Here is an 18,412-nt window from a genome sequence, read left to right as displayed (position 1 = left end):
TTGTAAACTTATTTTTATTAAGCACCACAATGTTCAATTATTACTTCAAATATTACAGAATGCAATCCCTCCAATCAAATAGTCTTTTATTTAATATACTGACTGACACAGTTTTGTTATCTATAGTTCAGTTCCTTCTTTTTATAAGCCGAATGCATATATTTTGAATGTGGAGTTTTTCTTCTTACAGAGGTTTTAAGTATATGCTGCTCTATTTTAGGTTTTACTTATCACTTTATATTCATAATGATGGCTTTATTGTTAATTCTATCAGTAGGCTACTGAACCATCAGTGCTATGTTACCATTGTGGTTTGGATATGGTTTTGTATGTTAGTGTTAATTCCATTCACTAATGCTAACAGTGACAAGGCAGCAAACAACCCTATCATAAGGTGGCAGTCCACCACAAATCCCGCTCAAGCACACACCTACATTTGCAACTGTGATTGCATCACTTCTTTAAATGCATTACACTATAGGAAGATATAATTCTAGAGTATTTAGGAAGCTTAGTTTACTTTGGTGAGCAGATGACCTTTCAAAAGTGAGCTGAAAGAAGAAGGTACACTAAACACCATCACATGATGAAACATTTTTGGTTTAACAGTTTTTATTTATGTTGTTTCAAGTTCATCAGAAGCAGTGATTATTTTTGTTAACTGTTGATCCCACTGCATGAAACAGCAGACTTCGGTGAAAGTTCATCTAATAAGAAATTTCTATTTGTGTGGCTGGCAATTTTGATGTATTTTACCATTTTTGGCTTGTGTAGGTGTGCACATTTCTATTTGAACTATTAGTTTTTTTTTAATTTTATATATTTTTAAAACATTTTCCACTATATAGATGTGAAATGTTCACATGTATTCACAAGTGCTTCTGAAATGTTAACATTTGATTTCCAACTATCCTTATTCCAATTCAGGGTCCTCAAGGGGCTGAGCCTATGCCAGCATTACTGAATACAAAAAGTAGGAAACAATCCTACATGTTATGCCAATCCACTGCATAGAACATTCAGTCACATAGCCATAATGCCAGGTTTACACAGAGCCCAATTTACAGTAAATATACCCTGAAACAAGATTACATGAGTTTGGGACATGACTGAAAACTAATACACTTAGAGAAAAAAAAAGCATATAGTGGGAAATTTGACATTATTTTGTGTTTTGTATTTGTATTTAATTTCAACCACTTTACAGAGATCTGTTTCCACTTTGACAGTAAAGAATTTTCTTCAGTTGAACAAATCAAGAAATCCACATGAAACCTACTGTGATTCAGTGCTGTATAACAATAAAATGTGAAAACCTCCAAGGAGGTGAATACGTTTTATAGACACTGTAGATAGTACAAAGAAATTCTAACTCAGATGTCTCTTCAGGACAACTGACAAAAATACAAAAAATATTTAATAATTAAATAAAAAAGAATACATAGCGTGCAACACACAGGTAGACATCTTCTGTGTAAGCTGTCTCATCATTTCTGGTGACGAGGCCTGTGATGGTGGTGTCAGCTGTGATGTTAAAGATGGATTTTGAGCTGTGTCTGGCTACAAAGACAGAGGTAAACAAGAAATACAGAAGCGACTGAACACACTACCTTGTGAAGGGTCTCTGCTGAGGGTCAACATGGAGGATTTGATGTGTCCAATCCACATTTGCTCAGGTCAGTCAGTTAGGAAGTCCAATATGTAGTTACAGAGGGTGGTAGTAAGTCCTAAATTGAGCAGTTTGGTGGACATCTTTGTTCATACAACAGTGTTAATTTCTGAGCTTTAGTCAATAAACAGGTCTTTGGCAGAGCAGTTTTTACTACCCCGAATTTTAAGGGATATGACATCCTCTGTGGACCAGTTATGACTATATGCAAACTGGAGTGATCATGACTGCCTTGAATATTGTGTTCAGTGTGTTTCAACACCAGTCTCTCAAAGCACCTCATTATCTCAGGATTATGAAGTATCGAATGGAAAGAAAAATCAAAAAATCACTATTGCCACCAGTCTATATTCAATCAAAATATAAACTGTTTGGGAAAAAGGCCATTTTGTAATTGTTATTTCAAGGTAGTGCTTACTTTTTTATGGGAGAGCTTAATTCAATTCAATTTAATTTAATTTAGTTTTGTAGTGCTCTTCACTGGACCTGTGAGCTTGTCCCTCATAAAGTGAAAGCAGCCCATTCTATTCTAGCCACAGTAAATTCTACTTTCAGTTAGTTTCTTGGGATGAGATTGTCATTGCACAATCCCGTATCAGAATACTTCCATCATTTTCTTTGAGTAATGTTTTGACACATAACAAATAATATTTTCTTCTCTGTTATTCCACAGAAAAAGCAGTTGATGAAAAAGTGATTTAATGTTATTGTAATGCAGTGGATGCATTGAATTGCACCTACGCTTCAAATTTCCATTGTTACATTAATTTTAGTTTTGATTTCAAAGTTTAAGTATTTAGGTGCTAAACAAAATTAATGACAAAGACAAAACAAATGAATATTACTGAGGAATATGTTTACATATAAATAATATTCATCACAAAGCAACCAAAAAGTACAAAGCAAAGAAATAAAACAGAAAACACTGAAAATGTTGTGAAATTGTCATTAACTCCCAATATCCTGACACTATACACCAATTAAAAAACACAGAGAATGAATTAACAGAAGCCCAGCAAAAAAAGATTGTGAGCGACACCAACTCAAACTCTCTCAGGAGTAAACCGAATCACAGACTATCTAACTAAATGGAGACAGTTTGTTAAACTTCAGGATTGTGTGTGTCAGAGATGGACTACAGCAACAAAGAATACCACTTGGAACTGAACATTACCAATGCAAAGACATTAGTGGTGGACTTTCAACATGCCAACAGGTCCCTGAGGTCCATCACCATAATGGAGGAGCAGATGATTCACATGTATACTGTTAAATACGTGGCAGTCCATCTAAACCTTAGACTGCATTAGGTGGCCATCATAATCATTCTTAGTATGAGTAAAAGTCTTGCATGATCACCAGAATATAAAAATGTATCTTTTGAGTAACTTTTATTTCTGAGCTCAATTTTCATCAGTAATATTTCTGCCAATACTTACATTCTCTAATAGATGATAAAGTGTACCTACCCTTTCTATGCTATAAAAACAGTTTTAGGATTCAATGTATGACATATAAATTGGCATTGACTTTGATTTGAAGAGCTTGGCTCAAGAGTAGGAAAGAGAAGATTGGGCTGAGGAGAAAAAAAGGATTGTTTTAAGGAAAAGGTAAAATGGATTAGGAAACCCCCTACATGGAATTACTTTGGTTGAGGTAATATGTTTGCTTTATTGCCAAAAATATTACAATTATTTCTTTTGTTATAGTTGCTATGACACTTTTTTCTGAGTATTATTTTTCTTATTTCCTTTCATGGTCCAAGAATGTGATCATTTAAGGACAAAAACAAAACAAAACAAAACAAAACAATGTACTTACCATTCTAAGATTTGTAGCACCCCGACTTCAGTCACTTTCATAATGGAAGAAATAATGGTGGTGCATCATTAAACTCCATTAGTTGGACAACATAGACCATCGGAGACTCAGATAGCTGACTGTGTGTAACAAGCTTCTGGGAATATTCTATGAGTCCATAATGGTCAGTGTGGTCTGTTGAACATGTAACACCAGTTCAGGAAATAAACTTGATCTGTTAAGCCCCCTTATTACAGGACTGAATGTGGATTCAGTGGGAAAAGTGACAGAAAAAAAAGATAATGGCAAAATTAAAGGAAAAGAGGCCATTACTGTTGGTGCTGCTTAGCCTGTTCATGATATACTGTATTTTCCTGGATCACCTTTAGCTGCTGGCTCATTCTTGAGCAGTAGGCTTAGAAACACTGCTGGTGGTCATTTTTGCTGCCACCAGTTTTTCCTGTCTTCTTCCTGTTGTGTTTATGCCAGTTTTAACATATACTCTGGCATAGCATATCATTTTGTAACTTCACTTTAACTTAATCCTGATACTCTCTATGTTCAATTCATCATAATAACTATTCACAGTGGCTCCAAAATCCATACTGACCCCTACTCTCTCTTCTGTTTCTTTTTCCGGTTTCTTTGTGGTGGCGGCCTGCGCCACCACCACCTACTCAAAGCATCATGATGCACCAACATTGATGGACTGAAGGCCAGAAGTCTACGTGACCATCATCATCAGGTCCTTCCATTAAAACCCTAAATACAAAGAGGACGGTTTGATTTATGTTAGGTAGATTGCACAGAGGGGACTGGGCGGTCTCTTGGTCTGGAACCCCTACAGATTTTATTTTTTTCTCCAGCCTTTGGAGTTTTTTTTTGTTTTTCTGTCCACCCTGGCCATCGGACCTTACTCTTATTCTATGTTAATTAATGTTGACTTATGTTTATTTTTTATTGTGTCTTCTATTTTTCTATTCATTTTGTAAAGCACTTTGAGCTACATTTTTTTTGTATGAATATGTGCTATATAAATAAATGTTGATTGATTGATTGATTTGTATAAAATATATGTGGTTCTGGGTGTTGCACTTACATAAAAGTACTTTGCTTTTTAATGTTGAACACTGTTTTTAATAATGTTCCATGTTGCTGCTGGAGCAATGAATAAACACAGGGAAGCAATATCATGCTTTCTGTCTATCCATCTATACTACATGCTATGCTACTGTATATCATAAAATACTATGACATTACCCTTTACATTTATTTTTACTCTTTACATTTGTCAACAATGTAAAGTTTTCAGGAATTTCAGGATTACATTTTTGCAAGATTTTAACTACTAACTCTAAGAAAACTGTTCCTTTCACTTGAGGAAACTGTAAAAATAAGCCTAATGATATTTTTTGTTCCTTTTAGTGGTAGTTTAGGTTTGAGTTTCACATTTCAAGGGTTGGTACTTCACAAAGATTTTTGTTACCTTTGAAAATGGCACTAATTACAACTTATTTGTGGTACAACTGTTCTCCTGTCACAAGGGCAGTATTCTTTGAAATCACTATTCACATGACTAAATCTGTTTATTCATTCCCTTTTAAATGGATGCTGTCACAGCCAGTTTTATCGTTTCTGAAAGAAAATCTGCATCAGCATTACTCATAACAAAGAAAGTAAAGTTTTAAAAATAAAGAAATTTTGTTCTTGTTTTCTTTGAACATAGAAAAGGTCCAAATGAGGGCATGTGTTTTAAAGTCAAATAAAAGTGGTAAATAAAAATTAAATATTAAAATACCTAAGACTTGTTAAAGAGGAAGTTAATCGTTTTTGATATATTGGCACATTCTAACAATTATCAGAGTTTGTGTTGTCACTATAAATGCCAGAAGTTAAAATTTTGTTTTCCTTCAAAATGGTTGATTTAAATGATTTGAAATTAAGTTTAGCATGCTATTAACCATTGGTCAGGGAATGAATATAACATAACATAAAATAACATTTTCAAACCAACTTAATCCAATTCAGGATACTTTTGGACAAGGATTGTGTTCTAAATAAGAATACCTTTCAAATGTTTTTATATAGTCCGACTCTCATTTTTCAAAGTGACACCTTTTATTGGCTAACTAAAAAGATTACAATATGCAAGCTTTCAAGGCAACTCAGGCCCCTTCTTCAGGCAAGTTGCACCAAATAACAGTTGTAAAACTAACTCAGTAGAGGAAATAAATAAATAGACAGATAGATGCATGTATGTAATCCACTCTGTAAAGCATATTGTTATTAATATTGCTGCAGAATGCATTCCTCCTTATTGAACAGATTAAGATTAAGTTAAAAAAAATATTAGAAGCTATCCACTGAGTTATTTATAATCTGATTTTCTCAGGGCTCTGAATTTTTCACTACAAGCAGGCCCGGTTCTGCCAATCGTGCAGAGGGTGCATGCACGAAGGCGGCCGAACATAAAAAAACGCAGGCTTGGTGCGGGGCTCATCTTTTCCCGTCGAATGTCGGCAACTTGCATCAAAGAAAAATGGGCAAGTCACAACACGTGAATTGTGGCAACTCAAGTATGCGGCACATCAATCAAAAGTTTTTGTAGTGTTATTGGAATTTTACTGATGAATTCATTAAACTTGTCGCCGATTCATTAAATGCGTAAGTCAAGTTTTCTTCTACCTATGAAGAAATTTTCTTTAATTTTTTTTTATAATACACTGGTTTAGAAAATGAGTGAAGGTATTATAGGGTGAGGGGTGGCTGAAATTAAATAGTATGATGGCGGCTTTGCCTCTAGAACTGGTCCGGACTACAAGGGTAACACTGCCGGCCAATGGATTTATTGCAAAACTGTAGCTTCCGGGTAAATTTACTTTTTATGCATGTATGCACCATTTAAACTTTACAAAACTCAATTCAGATGCTGTGAAAGATGTCCCAGACACAGACAGACACAACACCAGATGTCCACAAAACACACGATTTATTGTCTTTTCCTGCACACACAGTACACAAACCAGTACAATAAACTCAGTTTCTATCTTTTACATCTTTCTTTTCTTCACCGTCTCCATTCCTCCCCTGCAAGCTCCATCCTCTTCCACCCGACTCTGGGTCCCTGAATGAAGTGAGGCACCCTCTTTTATAATGCACCCGGATGTGCTCCAGGTACTCCCTGATGATCTCCCTGCAGCAGTTCCTGGTGTGGCAGAAGTGCTGCATGGACACCTGGAAGCACTCCGGGTGCGCCTGCTTCCTGGTTTGGCAGCACTTCCTGGTGTGGCAGAAGTGCTGCGGTCCTAGGCTCCTTAGTCCTTCAGCACCCCCTGGCAGTGGCCATGGATCTCCACAGGGTTGAGCCTTCCAGTTCTGTGACTCCCAAATAACCCAAGATGGCTGCCCTCTTGCATCCTGGGGAAGGAATTGCCCATCTCATGGTCTCCTGCTTCTCCTGGCCTCCCAGTGCGTTAAGGTCCCCATCCATCCATCCATCACAATGCATATAGGTAAGCTGCACAATAAAAGCCATGTAAAGAAACTCTTTTCTGCTTACCATATTGGAAAATGTTTTTCTTCTTTGAAGGGTGACCATTCAGTGAATGAGGCATTTTAATGAGCTGAATCCAGTCAGGGAAGGGCCACAAATAAGCGCAAACCAATCAGAATGCATTTAGACTATCGTTTTCATTCTCATTTATGCCCTTTCAAAGCAAAATGGTGATGCTACATTTTCAGAAGGATATGGTTCTGGAGTGCATTTTTAAAAGTCTATGTTTTCAGGGGTTGTTTGTTATACATTATAAAAGATGGCAGTGCACTATCTATGATACCCAAGCTTTAGATTAAAAAAAAAAAATGTTTTGCCATTTTGTGTGTGTTAGTTAAGAAAAGGATTTTTATAAGACCTCTGCAATGTGTTTAGAGTAGGAATATTTCTCTCTCTTTTGATTTTTTTAGTTATTTGCTTGGCTTATTTTTTAACTATTCTTTTAACTAGCCCCTGAACTATTTTAAACCTCTTTGTCACACCTTTGTGGCTTTTGGTCCGACTATTTCCTATGTTGTTCCAGAACGTGGTGGTGAGTCCATAATTAAATCTGTTGATATACTAGCCAGTCTACATCTTTATCCTCACCTGTGGTTACAAGTGGCCACAGAATTTCCTATGATCCTTTGTGGAATGTAGGATTGATGACATCACATTTTTACAATGCCGTAAAGGATTGCCTCAGGATTTTATTTGTTATCGAAGATTAGCTACAAACTTACCTTTCTCTCTAAACTTTGTTATTTACCTCTGCAATTCTCTTTCCACTACTATTTCCGGTTTGTGTTTTGGTAGTGACAATCGGTTTTCTTTGATCTTCCAGTATAATCTTACTTTGTTTTCCTGCCAACGGTTATCTCCCAGTCCGTTCATAAAAATAATACTGACCAGCTGCTAGTCAGTACACATACAGGACATGCATGAAAGTGTCACATATACAGAGAATAGTAAAGGCTTAGATTAGAGGCATACTTTCCAACAGTCCTACAAAAAACTAAACGTTATGGGCATATACGATATTTAGCATACAATCAAATGCCCACACTGCTCAGTCTTACAACATAATAAACTTTCTAGATATGTCATCAACTCAGGCATCAGATTAAAATTACACGTCTTTTCTCACCTTGTCTGACATAATGTTCCATAGAATGAAGACTGAAAGCTTAGGCGAAGAGTTACTATTGAGATATTGAGACTGAGAAAAGAAAATATTCAATAACCTCAACTACATTAAAAAAAAGTGTTGTACTACCTTACTTGTAATGTCCTGTTTTTTCTTAAGCAGCATCTTTATTTACTTTTAATCTATTACATCATTGAACTCTAGACCACATTTCCCATTTCCCTGCACATATCTTTTAATTAAGTAGTTTAAATATGCAGTGCTTTTACAGAATGTTCATATTTGTTTTTGAGTGTTCCTGTGCTCCCTTGCTTCACCTCATTTTGACTTTTACATTTGCTTTATTGATAAAGATGTAGCATTGTCCTTTAGAATTAAGTTTTATTTTTCCCCATTCCAATACAGCTTCAGTATATCTTCTGTTTCCCAACAATACCTTACTGGTCGTACACCAGCCAAATATTAGCCTATGCCTCTGCTGCCTCTTGGTGCCCTCCACATTAGGCTAAGATTTGACTCCCACTGAATACCTGAGGTGCAGTCAGCGTTACCTAGTGATTGCTTTAAACAGGTCACGACTCCAGATTTAGACAGTGTTTGTTCAGGCAGCTTGGTATTATAACCATCAGTTCCAGTAATACTACAGTATCCAAAATAATTGGCATACTGTCATGGGTTAAATGTCAAAAAACAGCCAGGTAAATAAGCCAGGAATGTAATGAAAAGACTTTGCAACTACAGCAACACGATCATACTTTCTCATACTTGCTACTGTCTTTTTTATTTTAAGAAATAGGAATTGCACTGTGTAGTCAGACAGATATAAACTGCCAAAAATAATGCACTACAAAGACATGCAATGTTCAATTAATATATCCAGAAGCACTTAGTTGTTCTCTGCATTTAAAGATATGTCATTTTAACCATCTCATTTTGAATTTTTTACTACAGCAACTAAGAAAGTAATATGAGAGGTTTATTGCCCACACTGTCTTACAACCCCCAGACATAAACTTTCAAGGTATGTCATCATCTCAGGCATTACAGACAAGTAAAACTGAGAGTCATTAGCAATGTAATGGTATGTGTGAACTCACTTAAAGGTGAAATAGAAAATCATTTCCTGTTAAACAGGTCCAAACTTTATTTTAAAGATGAGACAAAAAAAAATCCTCTGTCATCAGATTTTTGCACATCTTGGAAACAGTGTTAAAAAGTAGAATGCAAACTACCAAAAACAGTAGGGAAAATAATTGCATCTCCAATTAAACAGCATGATGTGCATTATCAGATGTAATACTCAGATCTATAGGCATAACAACATTTATATTTCTGCATCATTAATTACACTACTTGAAGCTGTTTAGGTGTTATGTCCAGGGTAAATCTCAGGCTGAAAATGTTTTTAGTAATTGTCTTGGAGTTGTTTAAGTAAGAACCGAGTTGTAATCTTGAGGATTTTTTAAAGATTGTAAACAAAATATTTTGAAAGTAACAGGCTTATATTCATAAAAAAGAAAACAGCAACATTAGGATCTATGTATGATTACAGCCTTACAGCAGCCACTTGCACAGCAAAGTGTCAGAGACAATATCGAGTATAACAAAGAAATATCAGTATTATTTAAAAAGGACTATGTAAACATCAGTGGATAGATTTTTACCAATTTTGTTGGAATGGGCTCTAAGGGACAAGTTGTAGGTTTCATCTTAAAGATTAGACTTGATTTTTTTCTCTTCTGTACCTAATTGAAAATTATATCAATGGTCACATAGTTTTTTGTGTGTTAAATTCCATTGCTGTCAAATATGGGAGTTGATTGCATTGTTATATCATCAAATTGCTATATTGATTTAATCCATAAAGTCATTAGTACTAATTTTGAGAGAAATTGTACCTGAAAAATCCTGTTATATAAGAGTTTATTTTATCTAGGTAGTTCAAATATATCAGAATTTTCACCTGTCAGCAAGAACATTAAGAACTTTGGTCTTCATGAATAGCCAGCTGCTGACATGTATGCCTCTAGAAGATAGATGCTTCTCAACCCCCATTCATCATGGCATTCTTTGCAGCAATAATGGAATGTAAGACACAACATGACAATCCAGTATCAAGTGATCTTAATTAAAATATTATGATTATGATTTTAAAGCATAACATGTTTTCTTATTCAATAATATATATATATATATATATATATCTATACTAATAAAAGGCAAAGCCCTCACTGACTCACTCATCACTAATTCTCCAACTTCCTGTGTAGGTAGAAGGCTGAAATTTGGCAGGCTCATTCCTTACAGCTTACTTACAAAATCTGGGCAGGTTTCATTTCGAAATTCTACGCGTAATGGTCATAACTGGAACGTATTTTTGTCCATACACTGTAACAGAATGCAGCTCGATAGCCGTGGGAGGCGGAGTTTTGTATTAAAATATTTAACCAATCACATTTCAGCCGTCATTTGTTGCCAGGCAGAGAGAATAGACTGCAGCTCGATAGCTGTGGGAGGCGGAGTTTCGTATTAAAGCATTTAACCAATCACATTTCAGCCATCATTTGTTGCCAGGCAGAGAGGCATTCACAATCTGTTGTGGAGGCACTCTAACACAGAATATGTTGATTAACCTGTTGCTTCAATCAATCAGATTTTGAGTTGGTGTCAGTAGGGCCCTCTAGCAGGCATACGGCAACATCACCGTATTCAGACCCATTGATTGGATAGAAGTTGATATGAGGAACTCTCCGAAGCCACTGAACACACCGCAAACGCTACGAGCGAAAGATCGTCGCGTGCACTACGGCCAACTCCATGGCAGGATTCTGGACAATATTATTTGCCAGACACAGACCAGATTTCAAGACCACAAAAACCTGATGTTTGTCACGCTCCTCGAACCCCAGAAGTTTCGGGAATACAAGAAAAATTTCACGCATGCAGCCTTCTCCACTTTAACACAAGACCCACAGAGCGCTTTTTGATCTGTCTCGGCTAAAAACAGAATTGACTGTAATGTATGCCATGGATGATTTTGCAGGAAAATCTCCCACTGATCTCCTTGACTTCCTTCATCAGAAAAATCTGAATGAGAGCATGGGGCAGCTGTTCACATTGGTATATTTGGCGGTGAGCATTCCTGTGTACACTGCTTCTGTTGAGCGGACATTTTCAGCCCTAAAGCGAATTCAAACTTATGCCAGAAATACCATAGGGCGGGTTCGCCTTTCAGCGATAGAAAGTGAGGTTTTGATGGAACTGAAGTGCACGGATAATCCGTACGACAGAGTAATTGAATTGTTTTTGAGGAAAGAGAGGACGATGTATTTTATTTACAAATAGTCTGAATTTTTGGTGAGTAAAATGTTGCGATTTTCCTAAATAATATTGCAAGTTTACGAGTTATTATTGATGTTTTTTATGTGTGTCGCAGCTGTGGCTGCAGTAGAAAGGAACTTGTTCATCCCTGGTTTGTCTATTCAATAAAGGCATTTATTGTGGCTACAGGAGTTATCTTTTATATTTTAAGGCTCATTCCTTACAGCTTCCTTACAAAAGTTGGGTTGGGTTTCATTTCGAAATTCTACGCGTAATGGTCATAACTGGAAGCTATTTTTCTGCATATACTGTAATGGAGTTGAGCTCGAAAGCCGTGGGGGGCAGAGTTTCGTGTGACATCATCACGCCGCCCACGTAATCACGCAGTATGTAGAAAACCAGGAAGAGCTCCAAAAACCGCTGAAGAAAACATACATTATATAATTAAGAAGGCAGCGAAACAATTAGAAGTGAGCGAGTGACATATAAAATCATATTCAGCAGCTCACGTAAACTGACGCAGTGCGCAGACAAAAAGCAACAGTTCCAAAGAGTGCTGAACAAAAACCGAATTACACTGCTACGCTCAAATAGACAAACCACACGCCGTGGCGCAATAGTAGAGGCTTCGCCTCTAGCACCGGCGTCCGAGGTCCATGCACTGAGTATGTACGCGCGCTTCACGAATCATTTTAGCCTCGCATCCCCTTGGTTTGAGACGTATGAAAAAATATGCGGTTAACGCAGAAAGACAGATCACCAATTGAAGCTTTATGAATAATGGATACTTTATTCGCGATCAATGATTGTTTTGGTAAAGCCATACTCAGTGTATTCATTAGATGAACGGTAAAAAAGTAAGAGCGAGGGGAGATTAACTTATTGAGGCATGCAGGCAAAACCACAATAGCACGCAGGCTCGATGTACTGTACTGCGCGTCAACTCGATCTGAATTGCGCAATCACATTTGAAAAAATATATCTTTTCAAGTTCTATTTAGTCCATATGTGTCAAACTCAAGGCCCGCAGGCCACATCTGGCCTGGCGTGTAATTATATCCGGCCCGTGAGATCATTTTATATATTATTGTTATTAATGGCCCAGGGATATGAAGCGCTGGTAAAACAATAAACTACAGATCCCATAATGCAGCGCTTCAGCTGCCTTGCCGAACACTTACTGCGTTAATCAAGTCTAGCTTATGATGCTGCAAGTTATTGCGAAGCTAGCCCACATGATGCCAAAGAGAAAAGGTGATTCTGAACATAGAGCCTTTAAAAACCGATGGGAGGCTGAGTATATGTTTACTGACATTGCCGGTAAACCCGTGTGTCTCATTTGTGGAGCTAATGTGGCTGTAATTACAGAATTTAATCTAAGATGGCACTATGAGACAAAACATCAAGATAACCTGAAAGACCTGAATGCAATGCACAAGATACAGAAAGCAGAAGAGTTAAACAAGAATCTGACACTTCAGCAGACGTTTTTACCCGTGCAAAATCACAAAGTGATTTCAAGTGAAGCTACTTTTATGGGAGACACAAATGCACCAGTGCAACTTGCCCCACTTTCTCTGCTGCCAAGTAATGTTGAACCAAGTCGCCACTACAGTGTTCCCAAATAAGCACTTTGCTGATAAACTGAGCGCACTGCGCACTGAGTTCGCACGACGCTTTGGTGGCTTTGAAGAACAAAAAAAGAATTTTGAGTTGTTTCGCAACCCATTTGCCATCGATGTGGAAACTGCACCTGTGCAGATTCAGATGGAGGTGATTGAGCTGCAGTGTAATGGCACACTGAAGGCAAAGTACGATACTGCACGGCCCGCACAGTTTATTCACTCCATTCCCGCAAAAATGCTCCAGCTCCATCTACTTGCAGCTCGAACCTTGTGCATGTTTGGTAGCACATATCTGTGTGAGAAGCTCTTCTCAGTCATGAAGACTAACAAAACAGCACACAGGAGTCGCCTCACTGATGAGCACCTGCAGTCCATCCTGAGAATCTCCACAACACAGAACCTCACACCAAACAAACGAACTTGTTGCCAAAAAAAGATGCCAGGCGTCCAAATCTGATAAAATGACATAAGAGCAAAGACAACTGAATGATTTGATTTGTTATTGCTGAAAAGAACAAATTTTATTTATATTTCCAGGTTTTGTTATGCACCATGTTCATATTTGAATTTGTATAATTTTGACAGGATATATTTTTATGGAGAGCAAAATCTTTTGGGATATTTAAAATTTAAGTTTATTTTTTATATAAAATTACATAAGAGTAAAGAAATTTGAATGTTTTTTTTCTTTTAACATTTACTTTATTTCTAACTTGTATAATTTAAACAGGATATATTTTTATGGAGAGCAAAATATTATAAGTTATTTAAGGTCTGAGTTGATTTATTCTGGAATAATATTCTGTTGACTAAATAAAAATTCCTTCTATTTAAAATTTAAATAGAACTTGAACAGATACGATAGTCCATAATATCCAGGCAGACTTGCACGTAAGAGTGGGAGTCATCCGTTTTAACAAACAGCATATTGCACTGATACGAAATAGCCTGCCCATTTAATTATTTAGGAATGGATGAATAAATTAAGATTTTGTACAAATAATGTTTTTCATTTTTCTTCCTTCATGGATTCTGGCACCCCCAGCAACAGTTGCTCGCACCCCAAAGACTGTATATATGTGTATATATATATATATATATATATATATATATATATATATATATATATATATATATATATATATGTGTGTGTGTGTATGTGTATATATGTATGTGTATATATATATATGTATATGTGTGTGCATATATATGTGTATATGTGTATACTGTATATATATATACTGTATATATATGTATGGATATATATATATATGTTTATATGTGTGTGTGTGTGACATATATATATGACAGCAACACTCATCACTCACAACAGTGACAAAACAATTACATTGACAATCATGTTACGTTATTTTCAAAATGTTTCCTTTTCTTTTTCATTGCTTCTTTAACACACTACTTCTCCGCTGCGAAGCGCGGGTATTTTGCTATATAAATATATATATATGACAGCAACACTCAGTGACAAAACAATTACATTGATTACATTGTCAATCATGTTACGTTATTATTAAAATGTTTCCTTTTCTTTTTCATTACTTCTTTAACACACTATTTCTCTGCTGCAAAGCGCAGGTATTTCGCTAGATATGTATATGTGTATATACAGTATGTGTATATATATATGTATATGTGTATATATATGCATATATATGTATATGTATACGAGGTGTGGCAGAAAAGTAATGAGACTGGCAACACTGCAAGCGATCTGGCAATGCTGCGCTGTTGTCCTTGGTAGAGCACGTGTATCAGTACCCTCCCATAGCTCAGTGCGAGTTTCAACTCCTTCCGTTAACTACGTGATTTTTGTGACTGCTATTAGCGAAGTTGTGTTTTTGGTTGTGCGTCATGCAAAATGTAACAGCGGAATTTGGAGCAACGTTGTGCCATTAAATTTTGTGTTAAGCTTGGAGAATCGGCAAGTGTGACGTTTGAATAGTTATAACAGGCTTATGGGGAACATTATTTATCCCGAGCTCAAGTATTTCTCTGGCACAAATCATTTTTGGAAGGCAGAAATCACGTTGAAGATGAACACCGTTCAGGGAGGCCTTCAACTTCGAAAACCAAACAAACTGTCAACCAAGTTTTTTATAAAGACGTCCTTGAAAGGCTCAGAAAAAGGGTCATTCGCGTGAGACCAGACATTGCAGACAAATGGATGCTCCATCATGACAACGCCCCATGTCACACTGCCCTCTCCATAACAGAATTTTTGACCTCAAAACGTATTCCTGTGGTTCCCCAGCCCCCTTACTCACCTGACCTCAGTCCGTGTGACTTTTTCCTTTTTCCAAAACTGAAAAATGTCCTCAAAGGACGCCATTTCGGGACTTTAGAAAACATCCAAAAGAGTGTAACGGACATGCTGAAGACCATACTGGTTGAAGACTTCCAGCGCTGCTACCAACAGTGGGAACAACATCTCCATCGGTGTGTAGCTGCCCAAGGGAACTACTTTAAAGGGGATAACATTGATGTTTGAACAAAATAAAAACTTTGGTAAATAAAAAAATCAGTCTCATTACTTTTCTGCCACACCTTGTATATATATGTGTGTGTGTGTGTATATGTATATATATGTTTATATGCGTGTGTGTGTGTGTATATGTATACAGTATATATATATATATACAGTATATGCCAGCAACACTCATGACAATGACAAAACAATTACATTGTCAATCATGTTACGTTATTATTAAAATGTTTCCTTTTCTTTTTCATTACTTCTTTAACACACAACTTCTCCGCTGTGAAGCGCGGGTGTTTTGCTAGTATTTATATTAAAAAAATCCTGCAAGGAGACAAGACTTTTTTGAAGAGATTTTTTCAAGTCCTGTAAGACATTGGCCATGTGATTTTTTCAAGTCATGCACCCTCTCAACCATATTCTACCACACACATGGTATTCACACCTCTCATTAATGTGAATGCTTTTGGCAGACACAGTTCCTGATTTCTCAGCTTTTATAATTTTTAACGTTTTCCTCACTTTAAGTTCCCAATTAAAGAAGATGTATTATGTCCAAATCTTATTGAAAAATTTCATCATGAAGGGTTATCAACAGAAAAAATGAGTACATGGGCAATCTTAGCACCGAGAAACGATAAAGTCAAACGAATTAATGCCAAAAATGTTGGTTACATGGCAAATTCGTTAAATGCATATCAAGAGACTATGCTGGAACAGTTGGTGGTGACTGTGCAGAACATGAAAACATCAACTTACAATATCCTGAAGAATATCTACAACCTGTAACACCGTCCGGTCTTCCACCGCACAAATTACTGTAAAAAGAAGGATGTATCCAAGAAAGGTAGTAAATCTTCCGTGGATAACTTTAGTTAACAAAGGAAATCTTCATATGCCATTCATATTAAAACATTAACAGTTTCTCGTTAGAATAGCTTTTGTAAAGACAATTAACAAATCTCAGAGCCAAACAGTCAAAAAAGTAATTTTATTTAATAGAGAGAAAGAAATGAAATTCAATCACAGGCAGTTATACGTTGCGTTGTCACAATGAAAGTCCAAACACAGAATCAAAATTCAATGTTATATTGACGAAAATTTATTTAAAAAATTGTTTTTACTGAAGTTTAACAGTAAAAGTGTAAGTTTAAAAAGTTTCAAATCCAAACAGAGCAAAATCGTATAACACAATGAATAACTCTAACACAACATGAAACATAATTTACTTTCAAATTATTATGTTTTACTATTTTTTAATATGGTTAATTACTCGCTGTAATGTAAAATAGGCATATTGTGAGGTTGAAAGAAAAGAATGTTGAGACTTATTTTAATACAATCAATCCAATTCAGGTGAGAGGAGAACAGGAGCTGTAAATATCAGCTTTGCACTGTTAAATTCAACTAGGAGACAATCCTTCAATGTATTTAGAAGAAGAGGAGATAGATACTAAAGGAGTTGCATGGCATTTCATACTGTCTCAAAAGAATACGTAACTGATTGAGGTAAAAGAGTCCCCAACAAAGTTGTTTGATAAAGGTCTAAATAATACATCCAAGATGTATAGGCACTTGTAGAATGATCTGTGGAGGTAAGAACAGGGAATTGAAATCAAGCCATTTTCAAAAATATTATAAAGTCACAATAATTGAACTTAGTAAACAATACTAACAACCAAAACAATATATAGAGTTGACCTCAGTTATCTTTGTAAATAAAATGTATTTCTCTATCCATAGTTGGCACATTGGCTAACACAGTTTCTCCAGAAGATTAGAGTTTGCCATCTCCCTGCATGTCTACATATGTTTTTCTCTCCATGTAATCAATTTAACATCAACATCTCAAAGACGTGTTACGTGTACATAAACTGGTAATTCTAAATTGGTCCAGTTAAAGTGAATGTGGTTATCTGACTACAGGATAAGCTCCAGCTCCCAGTGATGCTGAACTTGATTAGGACGGTTCAATGATGGCTTGCTAAATTAATTATTTTTTATTATCCTCTACCTTTATTGGATGTACAAAAGTCAAAATTCATATTATGAATGTCACCGAACACGTTTGTAAATTAGTATTGATCTGTTGACTATTTTCCCTGCCAATTCTTGAAACTAACCAAGAGTGATAATGAGGAAATGAGTAAGAAGGTAAGTTCACTGGGGAACTGACCTTGTACTACCTTTCACTTTTTATTAATATTAGATTAGATTTTATTCTTCTCTCTCTTACCTAAAATCTGTTAATAATAAATAACAAGCCTTTAGAGATTAAAGTAATATTTTGAGGATGTTATATGAGGGAAAGATGTAACATCAATATGATTTAGCAGGTTGAAAGAACTGATAGAATATTGTGAAAAGAAATCCAGATTATGAACATCTAATAGTTATGTACTGGTAATGCTGGAGATGGAATCAAACTTACATTAAACATATCTCCAACCATACATTTATGAGCTAACTGCACAGGTCAGATAATACCATATCATAATACTCATCTCATTTTATTACTTTTCCAGATCACATATGCTTTAATGTTTATGTCAATCAATTTCCAGATGTTGCAGTTCATGTATGACACTAATTAATATAACAGCACAAGGGAAGAATTCATTTTCTGACAGGTAGTTTATCAACAGCATTATTTATCATTCATATTTGCTTGATGACACATTGATATGCCATAGCAGTAACACAGCATCTACCAGTAGCTTATGGAGAGAAATTAGAACTCCTGTTCCACTGTGTTAAATATTGATATTTATTTTCAAACTTGTTCCTTGGGGACTTGTATGATTACTAGATTTTATCAAAATAA

Source organism: Polypterus senegalus, chromosome 11, assembly GCF_016835505.1.
Source record: "Polypterus senegalus isolate Bchr_013 chromosome 11, ASM1683550v1, whole genome shotgun sequence".
Classification (NCBI taxonomy): Eukaryota; Metazoa; Chordata; class Cladistia; order Polypteriformes; family Polypteridae; genus Polypterus; species Polypterus senegalus.
This window is presented reverse-complemented; position numbering follows the sequence as displayed.